This window comes from Carassius auratus, unplaced genomic scaffold (assembly GCF_003368295.1).
Source record: "Carassius auratus strain Wakin unplaced genomic scaffold, ASM336829v1 scaf_tig00216167, whole genome shotgun sequence".
Lineage (NCBI taxonomy): Eukaryota > Metazoa > Chordata > Actinopteri > Cypriniformes > Cyprinidae > Carassius > Carassius auratus.
Window position 1 is genome coordinate 74,648 of NW_020528438.1, and position 10,353 is coordinate 85,000.

Here is a 10,353-nt window from a genome sequence, read left to right on the forward strand (position 1 = left end):
CACAAACAGATTTTAAACAGATTTTTAACTCAAAATGTCTGTTGCAGTCCGTCAGTCATATAACGTAAGTGGCTGAGAATCACGGCTTTGAGAGTAAAAAAAAAACAATAATCAAAACACAAACAAAACCAAATTAAACACTGCGGCTCGTGACGATACATTGATGTGATACCATTGACACTCTTTCTACAATCTCAATTAGGAGTGTCAATGGTCCATTTGAGAGATAGGTGGCGGTAATGCACTTCTAAGTCTGTGATCCGCCGTAAAGCAAGAAGAAGAAGAAGACGCGTCATGCACCGGCTGTTGAAAACATGGTGAATCGGAGGTAAAAAACTACATAAATACTGTTCAGTTTCTTGCACAGACCAATTGTTTTTTGATGTCTTTACACTTCACTGTATCTTCACGAGCCAGGTTTAATTTGGTTTTGGTTGTGTATGTTTTTTTGACTCTCAAAGTCGTGATTCCCAATCACTTCCATTATAAGACAGACAGACTGCAAAAGTTTGAGTTAAAAATCTTGGTTTGTGTTCTACTGAAGAAACAAAGTCACCTACATCTTGGATGCCTGGGGGTAAGTAGATAAACAACACATTTTCATTTTTGGGTGAACTATCCTTATGAATGTGTCTAATACTTTTTGAACAACTTAATATTTGTGTTTGTGTGTGATATTTGATTTCCAAAGGAAGCATAAAACATGTAAAATCTGTTTGTACCCAGAGGAAAGAAGAAAATGAACTCAAACATTTCTCATCAAATTCATCAAGAGCTGCTAATCATATTCATGGTATAGCTCTTGCTCAACTCATTTTGACTATTTTTATTTCTCCCAAAGAATTTTATGGAAGAATATTTGATGCTCAGAAATTAAATTACTAAGAACTCAAGAACTCACTTTTAAAAGTAAAGTTTGTCATTGTTGATTTCTTTCCTATACAACCAAAAGAAAAAAATGAAAAAATCTAAAAGACCTTAAAACAGAATTAGACATTGGTAAAACTGTTAAATCTACTATAATATAAAAAAGCAGTAAAAGGTGAGATCTGCCAACAAGGGCTATATTTATTCAACCAATGGCAAAGGTTTGGGGGCGGGGCTATTTGTTTGTCTGACCAATTGTGGGCAGGAAAAGTGCTTTCTGTAAATGTTTTCAAATAAATCATTATTTCATTTAATTCTGTTTAGTCATGCTAGGCTTAGAAATTACACGCTTCACATTTCAGGCTCTTGAGTTATGAAAGAACACACTCTGATCTATAAAACTTTCCTGTGGGTATGAGCGTCTGTCTTTCCCCTCTCTAAACTTTTGACTTGAGAGGACGGATCACCTTAAAAAACAGAGCTTTAAAAGGACTTTTTCTTGTCATGTATGTTATATTACTTTCATATTTTAAGAGGTAAAACTCTCCAGGGTTTTGACTGATGAGAATATCCTCACACTTTGAGTGTTTGTTTATGTGCTTGTTTTTTGTTATGTCTGCATTACTCACAGGTTCTCCGGGAAGGCCTGGTGATCCTGGATGGCCTTTTTGTCCCTGTTCACAAAGAGGACACATGACGGTTTAGTAAACACTTAGTGATTTACACGCACATACACACAAACTGAAACAACATCGGACAGAAGTCTACAAACCACTTTCTAAAAGAGAATACGCGAAGACACGCCCACAAATACGCATCTCCTGCGGTGAGTGTGCATTTGACAGATCCATCATTAACCCAATCCATCTGTAGTCAATAAGCTAAAGCAGGGCAATATTTTCCACACACGGCTTTATGTTGAACAAAATGCGCATCTGCACATGTGCATTTGCAACATATGTGAGCGAATGTGTGTGTGTGTCTTACAGACATAAATGTTTTCCTGCTGGAGTCAAGCTCCTACGGCTCAACATTGTGCTGACTTCAGCAAGACATCGACACAGAATGGAAAATATGCATCAAAGGTGGAGCAGAGCAAGAGACGGATTTGAGGGAGCACTATAGTACAGTGTGAGACCTCACGAGTGCGCCAGTAGACAGACAAGAAGAAATGGATAAGCTATGAGAATATTTTCCATGTTGCATGTCAACGACACTTCTGAATGGAGTGTTTTACAGCAGTGAGAACATGAACTGATCTGGAGCTGCTTACTAGACAGACAGATAGAAGAAGATGAAAAACAGACAGACATATAGACAGATAGATAGATAGACAGACAGACAGACAGACAGACAGACAAACAGACAGACAGACAGATAGACAGACAGAAAGATAGTAGTGTGAATCATTTCTCGAGAGAAATGTACACAAGAACATACACCTACAATACACACACAAACACACTCTTCTCTGCCAAACCAGTGAAATCCATTCTGTCACACTCTGCGTCTGAGAGATGTCTGGTTCTTCCATTACATTTGTTTGTGGGAAACCCAGCTCTGATTCCTGCCTCTACCTCCACATTCCAGCAAACAGCCACACACATGTACCACTGATCTTTGTTGTATGTTTGCAAGTATTTAAACAGTTACAGTATATATACAGTGCACTGATAACAAACTAAAATCTTTAGTTAGAATTTGAAAAAGAATCCTTTTATGTCAGAATAACTTAAAAAAACCCATAAAATATCTTGTAAACTTTCTGAGCAGTTGGTGTTGTTTATGTCTATCTGTCCAGCTCTAGAACATTTTTTATGTTTACAGTAGAATCTGTGTTAAAGGTTGCACTGGATCAACTGCTTAATTTGTCTGGCCCCTCTGCAGAATCACAGGCTGGTTTCGTTTATTATTGGATTCCATCACACTCGCACTCATCCCTTCATTCACTCGTTCATGACACGCTGCTGTCTGTTTTTCCAGAGGTTCTTCTCTACATTCTGATGGCTCTTTTTCTAACCACAGACACGTAACACAAAGCACATGGACCACCACGCGGCCTGCCAGGTATTCACATGCACACACACTGAACCATATGTACTGACATGCCACTAACAACTCATTTCAATAATCAGTTCATGTCAATTAATTCAATAATTGGATAAAGAAAGAATAATAAAATACAATTACATTTTAATATTTAAAAAAGCATGCTATTTCACACCCCAGATCTTATATACAGTATATCTGCGTGCGTGCGTGTTTGCGTGTGTGTGTGTGCAGCATCATAATTTGTTATTATACATAAGTAAACAAGAAAGTCCTGAAATGTATAAATATTACTGGAAATGTATGCGATATGCAAATGTATGAAAATTATCTGCTGAATAGAACTCTTTTGTTTTACAGACAAATTATTGTTTGATGCTGATGATCTTACCTACTGCATATCCATTTATCTGGTTAGTTGCATTTCAATATTTGCATTGGGTCTAAACTGGCTATATGCATGAAGTGCATAAAGATTTGATGACGATGTTCACTGACAACTACGTTTATAATTGACTTTGGTTGTTTTAATTAGTTTTTGCTGCTCTAGACATAACATATGCATGTTCACAAACATTGTTTAAATGTTGGATTTTCCAGAGATCCCTCTGCTAGATCACACACACACAAACACACACACACACAAAGCTGAAAGTATTATTGCTTACACTAAAGCACCTGGCAGAGGGTATTAACTTACTATAATCATGCACAGCTGAGAAGTGCCACACTAATGGTCATAACAAAGAAAGTTTCTCATGGTGAACGACTGTACGACCCTCAATAGCCTTGTTTGACGTATGAGTGCGTGGAGTATAAAGGAGTGATAGACGACTCATTGGGGATTCCCTCTGATGTTTACATTGGGTTTCCACAGCAACAGGAGACACAGTGAGGCAGAAGGAGTGGGAGCCTTCCGAGTGTTTGTGTGGGTCAACGGCAAACATCTGCGCTCATGTCACCCAGCAAGTGTACAGCAACATTAGTGTTGGGAAAAAATGAAACAATGGAGAGAATGATTCAAGCATTTCAGAATATCTTACCTTCCGGCCTTCCGGCCCGACTAAACCAACAGGACCAGACAGACCAACGTCTCCCTACAAACACAAACGGTAAACATGAGGCACAGATGTTGCAGCTGCATCTTTTCACATGTTTGCATGTTCTGAACCATAACTATGTTTTGGCCGTTGCTCACACTGGAGTACGTGAATTGAAACAAGTGTATGTGTTTTCTCACTTTTTCTCCTTTTGGTGCCTTTCCAGGAGACAGTCCAGGGTCTCCTTTCTTCCCCTGAGAGAAAGAACGACAAAACAAGAGACAAAGTTTAAATCGTCTGAAGAAAATGTGAAACTTTTTTTAACCGTTTCATCATACAAAGCCCAGTCGTTTAAAGATGCTAATCAGATCAAAGAAAGAATGTTATTAATCCGTTTAACGCTTTATATTGCACAGTAATTACGAATATGTGTGTGCATGGTCATGTGTGTGTCGCTGACAGAAAGAGAGAGCGAGAACACATGTGATGTTTGACTCCAGGCCGTTGCATCTTAACCAGGTTTGTCTTCAAAGGCCACTTGAAATAATTAAACACAGAAAGCAGAGGGCGTCCAATCACACAAACACACTCCCCGCTGGGCTTCCCGGCTGTTTACCACCTTTAGCATTTAAAGGAATAAAAAAGGCAGACCAATCACACACCAGGACATCACACGCACACCTAACTTGGATGCATGTTTAGCGGTTTTGGTTAATAACCCGTGTTTAATACTACAGCTATACTTCACCAGCCAAACGCTCATTTCCACATCATGGGAAAGACTTTCCACTACCCGCTGAGCTCCGATAAATCAAAGGGTTTGTGTGTGTGTACATGTGTGTGCCTGTGTTTCCAAAACCTTGTCTGCAGGGTTTTGTGGACAGCCCAATAGTACCGGCAGGCGGTGAGATGATGAATATAACAGAGGGCCAAACACAGGAAGAAGAGCAGAACAGTACACAAGTGTGGGTGAGTTGGTTTTTACCTTCAACCCTGGTGGACCGGGTCGACCTGGTTTGCCATGTGGTCCTGGGGGTCCCTACAGGAAACGACATACAAACAATACACACATTAGGAATGAACGATTAAGAAAAACTGAATGCATTTAATGGTTCACCTACTGACTGCAGAAACCGCTTATACGCCCCTTGTGGCCATGCTGAGAATGCAACTTCATTATGAACTGTTTTCTATGATGCATGGAATTAATCTCGTCTCGTTTGCTGCTTTTGCGTTCATATGCTTGCATACTTGAGTATGCTTCGGGCTTTATGTGTTTACAGTGAATGGATCTGAAACAAAAGAAATCGATTCTTAGCTCCATTTGACTTTGACCTGACCGTGTTCTTTTTTAAACGACTTCCCACCTGAGGTCAGAGGTAACAGTGAGGGTCAAGGTCAATGGGTGTTATTGGAAACAGTCCATAAATAAGCCCAACAGATCGAGTGATACCATGCATGAAAAAACTAAAACCAAAGCAATGCATGTGTGTAAAAACAATAGTGTGTGTGTGTGTATTTGTATTATGGCTGTGTTATATTGAATATATTGATTACATTGAATATGTTGTTGCTAATACAAAGTTTGGAGTCAGTAAGATTATTATTTTTTTTTTTTACTTTTATTAAACAATGAAGGATTAAACTAACAAAAAATGACATTTTATATTTCAATTCAGTTTTGAACTTTCTATTTATCAAAGAATCATGGGAAAAACTGCATCATGTTTCCACAAAAATATGAGGCAAGCACAACTGTTTTCCAAATAGATAATAATCAGAAATGTTTCTTGATCAGCAAATCAGTATATAATAATGATTTCTGAAGATCATGTGACACTGAAGACTGGAGGAATGATGCTGAAAATACAGCTGCGCATCACAAGAATAAATTACATTTTAACATATATTTAAACAGAAAACAGTAAGTGTAATAATACTTCACAATATTACTGTTTTTACTGGTTAATTATCAAATAAATGCAGCCTTGGTGACATAAAGAGGATTCTTTAGCCAGTTACTAGGAAAAAGCTAAGATTGAGGAGAGTGCAAAGAAAGCACAAATAGTGTAGGCTACCTTTCCTGAAAGTCATCTTTGTTCTAACAAGCAAACACACACACACACACACACACACACACACAAATAACATACACATTTAACATGAAAAGGGTGCCGGCTGAACAAAGCCTAGCAGTCAGACTTTATAACACATGCTCTGAAATACTTAACACACACACACAGCAGTGTGACCTCACGGCGGACCTTTGACGCATGCACACTACATGATGACTGCAGTTGCCGTCCTGTCAACAAAGGTCAAAGTTCAAACAAAGTCTCGAGGCTCTATGGCTCTCTGTTTGATTGTGCTAGAAGATTCCTCACAAGGAAAAGACCACCAAAAAATGATCTAAAATACTTAAAATAGAAGCAGAATTTTTTTTTTCACTTAGTACCTGCTCCCCTTAGAGGATGCAAAACATTTAGTTGTGTAATTTAGTTTTTTAACTTAAAATATGACTTCAGAAATCAGTTCAAAATTTTTACATGGAATATAATGTACATTTTTTTTGTATTTGATTTATTTAATTATTTATTGATTGTATTATAAAGCTGTATTTTATTTATAAATTTTTTTGATATTACAAAATCCTGCCCAGGGCTGTAATATTTTTGACATTAACATAAATTATTTATTAATAATCGCAAAATATTTAATGAAAGAGCAAAAGAATGTGTGTCGAAGTGAAAGAGACAGACACACTAGAAAGAACCAATAAAGCACAAATACACTGAAGTGGACAGTGCGTGAGAGATTTTATAAGGCACTGCATTTTACACACTTCCTGTTTATATCTGAGGTTAAAGGTCAATTGCTCTATTAGTCTAACACACACACACACACACACACACTCACCCGAGGTCCCCTCGTCCCTGGCTGCCCTGGTTTCCCTGGAGGTCCCGGGATTCCCTACGAAACACAAGAGTGCTCTTATGAATCAAACACACACTCACTGCACAAGTGAGCACTTATAGTGCTGCAAGACTCTGTTTAAAAACTAAACACAGCTAAGAGGAAACAGGAAGTCAATCAAGGGAATTTCCTTTTTCTGATAATGAGCTTTAGACTTACAGAAGACCTGTAGATCCTGTCTCCCACTGTGTGTGTGTGTGTGGTGTATATATATATATATATATATATATATATATATATATATATATATATATATATATACATATTAATTATTGTATTATTATAAATGATAAGTAATATTTTATTTATGTACTTTATTAAATATTAACCAAACATTTTACAAATATTTTTATTTTTAAGTAATATTTACTGATTAATATAATTTGTTTATAAAATATTCACAGAATGTTTCATAAATATTTAAGTTAACATTTTCATACTACATGTTAATAATAACTACATTAAATAAATATTTATAAAATTAAGATGTATTAATATTAAATATTTCGAAAAATATGTGCAAAATATTTTGTTTAGAAAATGATTAATATTTAATTTACTTATATAAACATTTCTAAAATAAATCTAATATTTTATAAATTAATATTAATAATAATACATATTTCTGATTAAAATAAATTACTTATAAAACAAATAAAACGTACATAAAATATATTAGCAAAACATTTCTTCAATAGTATTATTAAATAAACTATTAAATTATAGTATTTCATCAGAATATATTTGCAAAATACTTGTTTCTGAAATAATGTGCACCACATAAAAAAGTAAAACAAGTTGTGAATGGGTTCTCATGCAAAAAATTTCATTAGTCACTATTTTAGTTATAAAAATTAAACATTTCAATCTACTTGGGAAAAACATAGATTGGTACAAAAAAAAAACAAAACAAAAAAAAACAATTTTAAGCCATTTCAGAGCATAATAATACTTTACTCAAATGGCCGAAAATAGTGGTTTTTCAGCTCTATGACTGAAGCTTCTCTGTCCTCTACCCCCAGCGCAGGATGAAAGCCTTCATTGAGCACGAGCGGCTCTCAGAGAAGATGAGTGTGTGAGTGAGCGGCTGTGTGTTTATGTAAAGAATCTCAGAGCTCTAGAACTATGGCTCTGTTGATGGAGGAGGGGGGTGGGGCTTTCTCACCCACATACATGTACACCCACCTGACCACCCCGCAAAGAGTCCTGAATGAACATCCAGATACCCATCATGCAATAGTGCTTTCAAACAGTGCTCAGAACAGCATCCTACCATACTACCCTATTTAATTTTTCTGCAGTATTTTGTGCACTGTTTGACCAAATGGCGTCTACATTTGCTACTGCATCCAACAAAGCAATGCTGCTTCCATTTACAGTGTTCTGAAAGAATCCAAAATAATACAAGAAGCATTGTTCATCAGTTTTTGATGAACTGACTAATTTTAAGATACTTTTGGATTAAAAATGCAAATTAAAAACATTTTATAAACTGAAATAAAGTGGAAATAAAATAAAATATTAATACTTATTTAAAAACTTAGGATTTTTTTGATGAAAAATGCAAAGTAACTCATAAACGTAACACATCAGGGTAACTATTGTAAACAAAAACTATTAAAATATTTTTAGTAACTGAAATAAAATGGAAATAAAACAACAAAATTATGACAAAATAAATGAAAATAAGAAATGTTGCCTTGGCGACTAACTGAAATAAGTGTAAGTTAAATCACTAAAATTACTAACTGCTAATAAAACAAAAGCTAAAACTAAAATAAAATTAAAAATTATAATAATGAAACCAAAATAGTGGTATTTAAAAAACTATAATAATTTGGATCACTAAAATTACTAACTGGATATTAAAACTAAAATAAAAATAAATGAAATCTAAACAGTAAGTTAACATTAAAACAAATATAATAAAAATAACAAAATCACATGAAAAAGTACTATATATATATATATATATATATATATATATATATTTAAATTTAAATTAAAATTAAACAAAAAATATTAATATTAAACAAAGAAACTAAAGTTAAATGTATATGAAACTTAAATAGTAATATAAAAAACTAATAAAAATGAAAAAGCACAATGCACAAAGAGAATTGAAAATGAAAGCAAAAAATTCATATTAATAAAAACTAATATATAAATAATACTAAAATAACATTGTAGCAGTAGTGACAACGATAGCATACTACTATCTGACCCTGTTTCATGATCATTAAAAAAATTAGTATGTAGTAAAAGCACATAGTGCACAGTATTTAGTAAGCAGCAGCATTTCATTGTGAATGTGACGCGAGCAGTGTTTTTTGGGGTTATTGTGTATTTAAGTAAGGCTAAAGATACTGGATACAGCTCATTATCTTCAGGTAGACTGTGTACTCCAGCTCGGGGCAGTAAATAAGTGCAGACTTGGAGTGTGTGTGTGTGTGTGTGTGTGTGTGTGCACGTGTAATTGAGAGAATCGCCGGGTGTGCTCCTGGTGTTTTAGTGAAGTACCTGCTGAACGTGTCTTTATGGTGAAGGATGGGGGCTTTTGGGTAATTATCCCGTGGTAATGACAGAGAACATTCTCTTGGGTGCTACACACACACACACATACCTGTGAGTCCCACCAAATTACACAAAGGTAACCACAGTGATGTGCAGACATAAACAGGGTCATTGTTCATCATGTGGGCTGTTTTGTCTAGAGAGTCTGAGTATGTGGACGGTCTGACCATGATGTCATCACTAACTTTGACCCTCCTTGCTTACTAAACTGTTTCTTAGAGATTTGCTAGAAATCACTGCTTTTCCCCGTGTTTCTGCATCTGAAGCACCTTAAAGATGTCGCAGTCCTACTGTTGAAACATGGCTGGCTCACATTTAACACTGGTTTTGCAATAACTCACTTATCCTTATTTGTTTTTGGGTCACAGGTCAGGTGGTTGCTTTTGAAATTTGGTCTCTTAAACAAGGTGGTTCCAGAGTTTCCGATTCGGTTTGAAATCCCATGCCTAGTTTTCCATGGATGGATTAGGATTCTCTGCTTGTAACGTTTGGGGTGAGTGTTTGGGTGATTGATAAAATGTTCACGACCCAGCTTTAAAAGCAATGGCTTTCAAACTCAAAGTTATGCAAGAAACACTAACATGAGAGAAGGAAGAATTCACATGCACAAATGTTTATAGAAACTTCACGGCAATCACAACACATAAAATAGAAGCTGATCTGTTTACATCATTTAAGGAGCTTTCGATTCACTTGTTGAACTGTGTTTTTGTAACCAGTCTAAACCAATATAAATCCACCAAAAAGATATCTTTCTATTTCTACCACCATTAAAATAATTTTCAAGGTGAAGGCTGGACAGTCAAACATGATTGTTGTGCTTTAAAACATTAACAAAATAATTTATAAT

General features: G+C 35.5%; 1 pseudogene; it reads right to left on the minus strand.

Moving 5' to 3' along the window:
* Positions 1-10,353, minus strand: part of LOC113097267 (collagen alpha-1(XXVII) chain A-like) — a 54,886-nt pseudogene that overhangs the window by 36,229 nt on the left and 8,304 nt on the right.